General features: G+C 40.2%; 1 long non-coding RNA gene across 1 annotated transcript in view; it reads right to left on the reverse strand.

Annotated features, from left to right (window-relative positions):
• LOC136834736 (uncharacterized) overlaps positions 1-4,405 on the reverse strand; it is a 5,638-nt gene extending 1,233 nt beyond the window's left edge. The window contains exons 1-2 of the long non-coding RNA XR_010851859.1: positions 4,347-4,405; positions 922-1,039 (exon numbers count right to left, since the gene is read on the reverse strand). This is a non-coding gene — a long non-coding RNA (uncharacterized lncRNA). The remainder of the gene's footprint in view (positions 1-921; positions 1,040-4,346) is intronic.
• Positions 4,406-9,168: the final 4,763 nt, after the last annotated feature.

Below are 9,168 nucleotides of genomic sequence, written 5' to 3' on the forward strand. Positions count from 1 at the left end.
TCTCTCTCTCTCTTTCTCAGACATACATTTATTGTCAATCTTCCACTCTCTCTTTCTCTCTCCCTCTCTCGCACGCGCTCACACACACATACACATATGTATATACATACATACATACATACATATATATATATATATATATATATATATATATATATATATATATATATATATATATATATATATATGCACCAAACTTCACTGATATTATAGCAGAAGATAGAGATTACTGGATAATCTTTTTATTTGAGGTACAGTGAAGAAAATCTGGATATTACCTTTTAATTCTCAAACAGTGTGTTTAAATCTGAAAGACACACACACACACACACACACACACAAAAATGAGGACAGGAGAATTTGATGCCTCTCCTTGTTTTCATTCTGCAAGGATGTAGGGCCTCTGCAATCACGGCACTACGTAACCAACATGTCAAAACCCAGAGACAAATATGAAGCACACTTATCAATGATTACTCTAATTATAACAATTGCTTTTTGGCCAATAGTCTTAATATTTTTCAGTTTTTTCTTTTTTGCTGTTAATGTATATTCATTCTGTTTGTTCACAGCATACATTTGCAAAAATTAACCACTAGATTTTCTTTGTTACTGCATTGCTGAGGAAAACTTGTAATGGAAGGCAAAAGGTTTGGTGTTTTGACATTTAGGCCTACATTAGGCTGGGCAAGGGAAATTTTAGTTTGTTTACTTAAGATAAGGTTAAATTGGGTTTAAGGTAAATTAGGTTTATGATGGGTTGTGTAAGGTTTAGTGAAATAAGGTTAAGGTAAATAAGTTAAGAACATGTAAGGTAAATTAGGTAAGGCTAAATAGAACAAGATCGTGTTGGTAAGGTAAAGTAAGGTGAAGCTATTAACAACCTGACTTAAAGGCAAAGCACAGCCCCTACGCACTTACCTGGGGTATTTGGTGCGGCTATGACCGTTATAGGTAACTGAGGTAATGGAGGTAACAGAAACGGGTCAGCTGTTGCGGAGAGGAGTAAAGAAGCAGCCAGCAAGAGGACGAAGGATATCTGGACGGGGAAGAGAAAACGGAATGAATGAGCTGCAGCGACGATGGCAGAGAGGGACCAGTCCTCAAGTTCTGACCAGCCGACTGAGGTGGGTGCCTCTGCTATTCTGGGATGGGGGTCATTTTGGGGGTAACGATGATTGGCATAGCCTACTTGTGCATTCTGCTTGACTTCTCTGCCGTGACTTTTTTTAAGGCGAGGTCTTCTTATCACGTGGCACCTTGCTACAAAAGTTCCAGATCACTCAGCAAATTCCGAAGGACATTTGACTGACAATGTTGTCCTGAACTACTGCTACTTCTGTTACTGCTGGTCCGCTGGTATAGTGGTTAGTGTTGTGACATGCCACACAGTTGTCGCGGGTTTGCGTCTCCCCCAGGGCAATGAAAAATCACTGGCTCTGTATCTTTTGCGATGGGGTTGCTTGCCCTACCTTAAACTTTTAATACCCTGTTTGCGACCGCTATTGTCGTGATAATACTGATCATGATAATTAAACACAAGATCTTCAGATCTTTCCTAGATAGTGACCCCCGAGGGTTTTCGGGGGTCGTTATCTAGAACTAGGATTTCTTGGGGGTCATTATCTTTATGATATTTATAGTCTTCTGTTTATGTTTTTACAGCATTCCCTAACGGGCTTATACTAAACACTCCGCAAAGGTGGAGACATACTGGGTTAAAACCCTTGGGGGTCACTATCTAGGAAAGTTCCAGCTCTTCACTACCCAGCAAGAAGGATTGCATCCATTCCGAGGTCATTTCTCTCTTGTTGTAGCTTCGGCGTTCTCTTCGTTATCGTTATCAACACCCACTCTCATCGAGAATTTAATTAGAGGAAAAAACTTAACAGCGATGTTGGCGTAGCAAACAGAGCCTTAATTAGCAACCGTATCGCCGGCGAAGTGCTTCTCATTCGCGCTTCGTCTGAGGGAACAGTCAAGCACAATTTGCTTCTCTTTCTTTCATTTGTTTCATTTGGTCAATGTGCCTCATTCCGCTAAACCTCTTTCTCTCATTTTTTGTGCTTCGTTTCTTTTCCGCACCGTTCTCTGGTAGTGATAACTTCACGAGGAGAATAAATGAATGAATGAATGAAAAGGCAAATAAATGAAGTCTGAAAAGTCATCAGCGGTAGAGGACCCAGCGAGAAAATACCCGAAAACACTCAGAAGGAAGGGAGGCGGGCAACCGACGCCTTCAGACAGGTGTCCTTTGTTTCGGTTGCAATTCGACACGAAGAGGGGGTGACCCTGTTTCGACCAGGACACATCACAGCAAGTGAATAACATTATCACAACAACACCAGGAATAATAATAATAATAATAATAATAATAATAATGAACAGGATGGCTGCTTCGTTTGAGTTAATATCATATTGAACCTTCTCAGTTTTCCTTATAATTCTTTTCTCTTCCAAGTTACTATTGGACAATAATTGGAAGAGAAAAGAATTATAAGGAAAATTAAAAGACTCAATGTAAAACTAACTCATATGATGCAGCCATCCCATCTAACAAGATTTGTTAAGGAAAGGGTCCACATCCTTCTAATAATAATAATAATAATAATAATAATAATAATAATAATAATAATAATAATAGCAGCAGAAAATTGTTACTGCCTCAAAACAATTCAAACCTCATTACTTGTATCAGTGGAAATAATGAGAATGCTAACAATACTTCTTTGAAGATCAAAGGGGCGCGGTGTTTTAAGCTAGCGCCCTTATCTAACCCAGGGCAGAAGAAAGCAAGAATAAGGAAAGGGAAAAAAGGCGGGTGGGGCTCGACTACAAAGGAAGCAATAGACAAACTGCCTCTTAGCCTTAGGGGGTTATGAGTGTCAGGAAAAACAGAAGCAGAAAGGGAATTTCAGAGCTCAGCCATAAAAGGAAAGAAACTGTCACCAGCCCTTGTAATTCTAGGAGGACCGCAGAGGAAGTGAAGGAAGAAGTGGTTTGATAGTTGGTACGGAGGTACCTGAGAGGGGAAGGGGTATCTTCCCTCCTGGGAAACATGGTGGTAGCTGAAATGGCATGTGTAAAAAAAAGTCTTAATGGTTACACGAGAGAGAGAGAGAGAGAGAGAGAGAGAAAGAGCGAGAGAGAGAGCAAAGCCACCATGCGGTGGAGTGGATCGAGAGATGCCGTGAGAGAGGAAATTTTGATCAAGGAAGGTGCCTTCACTTCCGTGCCATCTATGAGGCAGACAAAGGAGGATCCACTCAAAGTATGAGAGAAACGCTACAAAAAGGAATAAACAAGGCAAGTGTAAAGCTTTCGTAACACGATCAAGAAACGAATTTGTGGTGTCTAAACGGACAACTCAGATGCAACCTGTATACCAGGTTGCATCTTTATTATATACATATATATATATATATATATATATATATATATATATATATATATATATATATATATATATATATATATATATATATATATATAACGTGGTCCACATGGCACAGTGATAAGTAGACTGCTTTTCCAATACTAATCTCCTGCAGAAATCTGCAATTTCTTTCAACGTGATTCTTGGAACTAACACAAAAACTAATATTATAAGTATTATAAATTCCAGTTATTCATTGTAAGAACATTTTTCTTAAGAATAGAATTGATTATCACTTGCCATGAAACTGAAATATGTTCTTCAGGCGAACATAACAAAGTTTTAAAGTAATTATTATCGTTATTATTATTATTTGTGGGAAACATATACATATCCCTTTCAATAAACCATCAGTTAAGAAACTACTGCAAGGAGAAACATGTGATCGAATAATAGTACCGAATGTATCCTTGAAAAACAGTAAAGAGATATAACAACGGAACAAATTCCTGCATGATAAGAAATGAAACATTCCCATGCTTCACGGAAATAAATCAGCTTGGTGTTTTAACCAGAGCAATTCAGGGCTGTGGTGAAAATAATCTATCCAGGATATCGTAAGTGGATAAACAAGTTGAAGTTACGGCGAGGAGCATTATCATACAAGAAAAATGAAAGTGATAGTAAGTATATAAGAAAACAACATCGTGGGGATGGAAGATTTGTTGTAGAAGAGGAATGAACTGGGGAAAAAGTACTGTGAAAATAAATAATGTTGCACAAGGAACCCGTAAAATCCTTGAAACTATCGCTTTTAAATTAATGAATAAGTAATGAAACCTCAGTAAGAGGAAGGGTGCAAATTGAAACGTATTGTTGTTTTGGCGGAGAAGCGCAAACTCAGCTGAGAAAAAAAGGATCTGTTACTTAGGTGACAAAAACTGTGTAGAGAAAAATATCGAAAACTAACCTTTCTTTGCGACGCCATTTTAAGAGGTTGTTCAAATTCAGACTGGTGGTTAGCCGCTTCCAGCGCGGTTATTTATACAGTACATTTTAAGTGGGGTTGCCAACGTTTTCGCGGGTTTGCCGATGTTATCACGATCTCGCTGCGGAGGGAACGAATTGTCTGCATTTGCATTCACTCATGATTAGAGTCGGCGCAGAGAAGATTAGCAAGAATTATGCTGTAGCATAATAGTACAAATATACTTTAGTATAACCATGGCAACTACAGAGCGGCAGGTAAAGAAAGTACCGTATACAAAACAGAGAGTGAAAGGGACAGAGAAAACCCCGTGGAATACTAATCGGAGTTAACCTCCGCATATATAATAATAGCTGGCATACTGAAAGTATTGCTGAATCGATTTACGTAACATACCGTTCTCCACGCCTCTTTCACAGCAGTCCGACAGACAAAATGTTGAAGAAAACACCATTATAGTACTTGCAAGAGTAAATAGCAAAATTGATTTGTGTCAGAGGAATTGCTTTGGTATTTTAAGCTTGTCAGACACGCTGGTAAGTAGACACATAGACCGACAAAAGGACTACCGCCCTTCCCTTCACACTTGTGCCCGATGGCCCTTCTTTGTACCGGTTTGAAAGACATCGCCTCAAAGATGTAGGGGATGTGACAGACTCGCCGATGAACAGAGAGATGCACAGACAGAAGAGTATTTTCTTTTCGAGTACATTTTGTTAGATCTGACTAAATTACCGGTGGCCAGTAATAAAGTCACAGGAAAAAGTCACAGGAAAAAAAAGTCACAGGAAAAAAGTTACAATTTCGGCTAGGAAAAAAGTCACATTAATTTATAGTGGCCGGTAATAAAGTCACAGGGGAAAAGTTCATAATATTTCTTGGGGGTCATCATTATCTTTTTGATATTTTACAGTCTTCTGTTTATTTTTATACGGAAATCCCCAACAAGCTTGTAGTAAACACGCCGCAAAGGTGGATATATACCGAGTTAAAAAAAATCCCCAACGGTCTTGTACTAGACACGCCGCAAAGGTTGATATATACCAGGTTAAAAAAAAATCCCCAACAGGCTTGTACTAGACATGCCGCAAAGGTGGATACATACCGGGTTAAAATAATTCCCCAACAGTCTTGTACTAGACACGCCGCAAAGGTGGATACATACCGGGTAAAAAAAATCCCCAACAGGCTTGTACTAGACACGCGGCAAAGGTGGATACATACCAGGTAAAAAAAAATCCCCAACGGCTTGTACTAGACACGCCGCAAAGGTGGATACATACCAGGTAAAAAGAAAATCCCCAGCGGGCTTGTACTAAACACACTGCAAAGGTGGATACATACTGGGTAAAAAAAATCCCCAACGGCTTGTACTAGGCATGCCGCAAAGGTGGATACATACTGAGTTAAAAAAAAATTCCCCAACGGGCTTATACTAGACACGCCGCAAAGGTGGATACATACTGGGTTAAAAAAATCCTCAACAGGCTTGTACTAAACACGCCACAAAGATGGATACATACCAGGTTAAAAAAAATCCCCAACGGGCTTGTACTAGACACGCCGCAAAGGTGGATACATACTGGGTTAAAAAAAATCATCAATGGTCTTGTACTAGACACGCTGCAAAGGTGGATACATAACGGGTTAAAAAAATCCCCAACGGACTTGTACTAGACATGCCGTAAAGGTGGATATATACCAGGTAAAAAAAAATCCCCAACGGACTTGTACTAGACACGCCACAAAGGTGTTTACATACTGGGTTAAAAAAAAAATCCCCAACGGGCTTGTACTAGACACGCCGCAAAGGTGGATACATACTGGGTTAAAAATCATCAATGGTCTTGTACTAGACACGCTGCAAAGGTGGATACATAACGGTTTAAAAAAATCCCCAACGGACTTGTACTAGACATGCCGTAAAGGTGGATATATACCAGGTGAAAAAAAATCCCCAACGGACTTGTACTAGACACGCCACAAAGGTGTTTACATACTGGGTTAAAAAAAAAATCCCCAACGGGCTTGTATAAGACACGCCGCAAAGGTGGATAAATACCGGGTTAAAAAAAATCCCCAACATGCTTGCACTAAACACGCCGCAAAGGTGGATACATACCAGGTTAAAAAAATCCCCAACGGGCTTGTACTAAACATCCCCCAAAGGTGGAGACATACTGGGTTAAAACCCTTGGGAGTCACTATCTAGAAAAGATTATTGTGACTTTTTCCTGTGACTTTTTTTCCTGGGGCTTTTTACCTGGATTCGAATTTCCTTCATGCGCAGGAAGTGTAGCGATGACAAGTTAAAACAGGACAGAAACATTGACAGACAGGCAGACTGACGTCTTCCTTCCTGGTTATCTGTGCATATAAGAGGAGTTTCAATGACGAAGTAAGCGTGACAGACTCTCTGACAGATAGACATAATGGAGTAAGGACAGACGACAGTTTCCTTTCACACACATCTATGCGGGATGGTCTGCCTTTGCACGGTTTGGCTGAACCGCCTACAACTGTGTAGGAGTTGCGATGATAAGGCATCTGTGACAAACATGCTGAGTCAGTCAGGCGGAATAACGGAAGGCCTACTCTCAGGCATATCCATGTGTGATGGTTTGGAAATCCCTTCAGCTGTGTGAGAGACAGAAAGATGAATGGACATTAGCTAAGCCATCATGCACACTGATACATTCTCTTTTACCTTTGTACCTAGTTTGGCTTTAATTCCTTCAACCGTGACAGATACACTTATGGACAGGCTTATAGAAAGACAGATGATCTTCTTTAGTGGATATAAATGCATAATGGACTATCCTTATACTAAATTTGACCGTACAAACTTGTAGAAGTTGCGATTTCAAGGTAAACTTGATAGTCATGCTGAAAGGTAGGTAGGCAAATAAATGGACATCCCCCATTAATGCTCATATATAGGTTGTTGTCTGCCTTTGTACCAAGTCTGGCTGGAATTCCTCCAACCTGTAGGAGGAGGTATGATGACAGGTAAGTGTAACTCACGTTAACGGGCAGCCATGCAGACGATCATCCTTCTAGTACGTTTACGCATGGTGGGTGACCTCTCTGCCAAGTCTGATATAAACACTTCAGCCGTGAAGGAAGAGTTGCAGTGGTAAGGTAAATGTGAACGCCATATTGAAGGACGACAGATAAATAGAAGATATCCCTCCTATATTCCTATGTTTGATTGTTTACCAATGTACCAAGCTTGACTGGAATCTCTTCAGCCACATAGGAGTCGTGATGGCTAGGTAAGAGTGAGAGACAAACTAACAAGCGGAAAGATGGCTAGACCCACAGACAGACGAACTCCCATCGTGTAAATCTATGCAGGATGGCTTACTGCTTCTGTGAAATCCTTCAACCATTTAGGATTAGCTGCATGGCAAGATAAGTGTGACAGACACTGAACGACAGAATGGGTGACCATCCTTCGGGCACGTCTATGCTTGATGGCTTACATTGCACCAAGACCAAGTTTAACTGAAATCCTTTCGAGTTGTGTTAGGAGTTTTGTTCACAATTTAGTGTGACAGGTACACTGATGGGAAGACAATTTCCTCTCTTTTACACTCCGGTGTTGTCTACCTTTTCACTCAGCTAGACTGATGTCCCCGAAGTTCAGTCGGAAGAGCTTTGGTGATGAGGCCTGTGTGACAGAAGCAGACAGACGGACAAGCTCCCTTCATGCACATCTACAAATGATGATCTACCTCTGTACGGAGTCTGACCAAAATGCCTACAAGCGTTGAAGAGGAGCCGCGATGACCATGTAACTGTGGCAGGTACGCTGATGGACAGGCGGACGAAAGAAGGTAGAGACTATAGTCTAGTGGTTCCCAACCTTTTTCCTGTCATTTCCCCCTGCACCCAGTGCAACCCTCCAGATTTCCCCCTTCATGTGCATGAGGGAAAGAGTAGTTAAAACACACTGTGACGACTTACTAATTTATTTTTCCATTATAGACAAATATACTGATAAACAAATAGTTAGATAGAGAGTGGTTAGTTACCCGCATAGCCATAGAGAGCGGCTAGTAGCAAAATAAAAGGACTTTTGTTTATTCTTCTACTTCAAAATTGAATTGGTGAGAAGGTTGAGGCTGCTTCTTGTGCACCAGTGTATCAATATCAACATCTGATATTTTTTTTAGTTAGTAGGTATTGTAATTATTTCCCCCCTGGTAGCTTCAAATTTCCCCAACAACTGCTATAGTCCCTCTCCATGAAAAGATTACACATAAAGGCGTACTTTTGTACCAAGTTTAACAGGAAACCCTTCAGCCATGCATGAGGAGTTACTATTAAAGGTTAGCATGATAGACAGACAGACAGACACATGGAAAAATATGTTCCTGACATTTGACCAACAGACTTTAACTGACAGATTCATTGCCAAACGATAAAAGGAATACTAAGTACAAAATACCAAATGATGCATCCTTTAGTTACTATTTCGGTTCTATAGGAAAGAAATTGCTGTATGCAATGAAATGTTCTTAAATATTCCCAGATGGGTTGCAGCTGCTCTCAGAAAATCGACTCTGGATTATCCCTCATATTTTGCAAGGACAGACACGTTTGGTACATGGCACTTCTTCATTTCCCAATTCTACTTATGATGCCACCAGGTGCAACTGTCAATTCCAGAGTCTACTCATTTCTTTGTTTTGAAAGTAGACAGTCAAAGAAGTAGGCGATTGCCATTCTGTGTTCAATTCAAGCCCTCTATCGAATCTTTCAAAAAGTATTTTGTTCTTGGGAGTTCGTTCAAATGCCG

The sequence above is a fragment of the Macrobrachium rosenbergii genome, chromosome 54 (genome assembly GCF_040412425.1).
Source record: "Macrobrachium rosenbergii isolate ZJJX-2024 chromosome 54, ASM4041242v1, whole genome shotgun sequence".
In the NCBI taxonomy this organism is placed as follows: Eukaryota; Metazoa; Arthropoda; class Malacostraca; order Decapoda; family Palaemonidae; genus Macrobrachium; species Macrobrachium rosenbergii.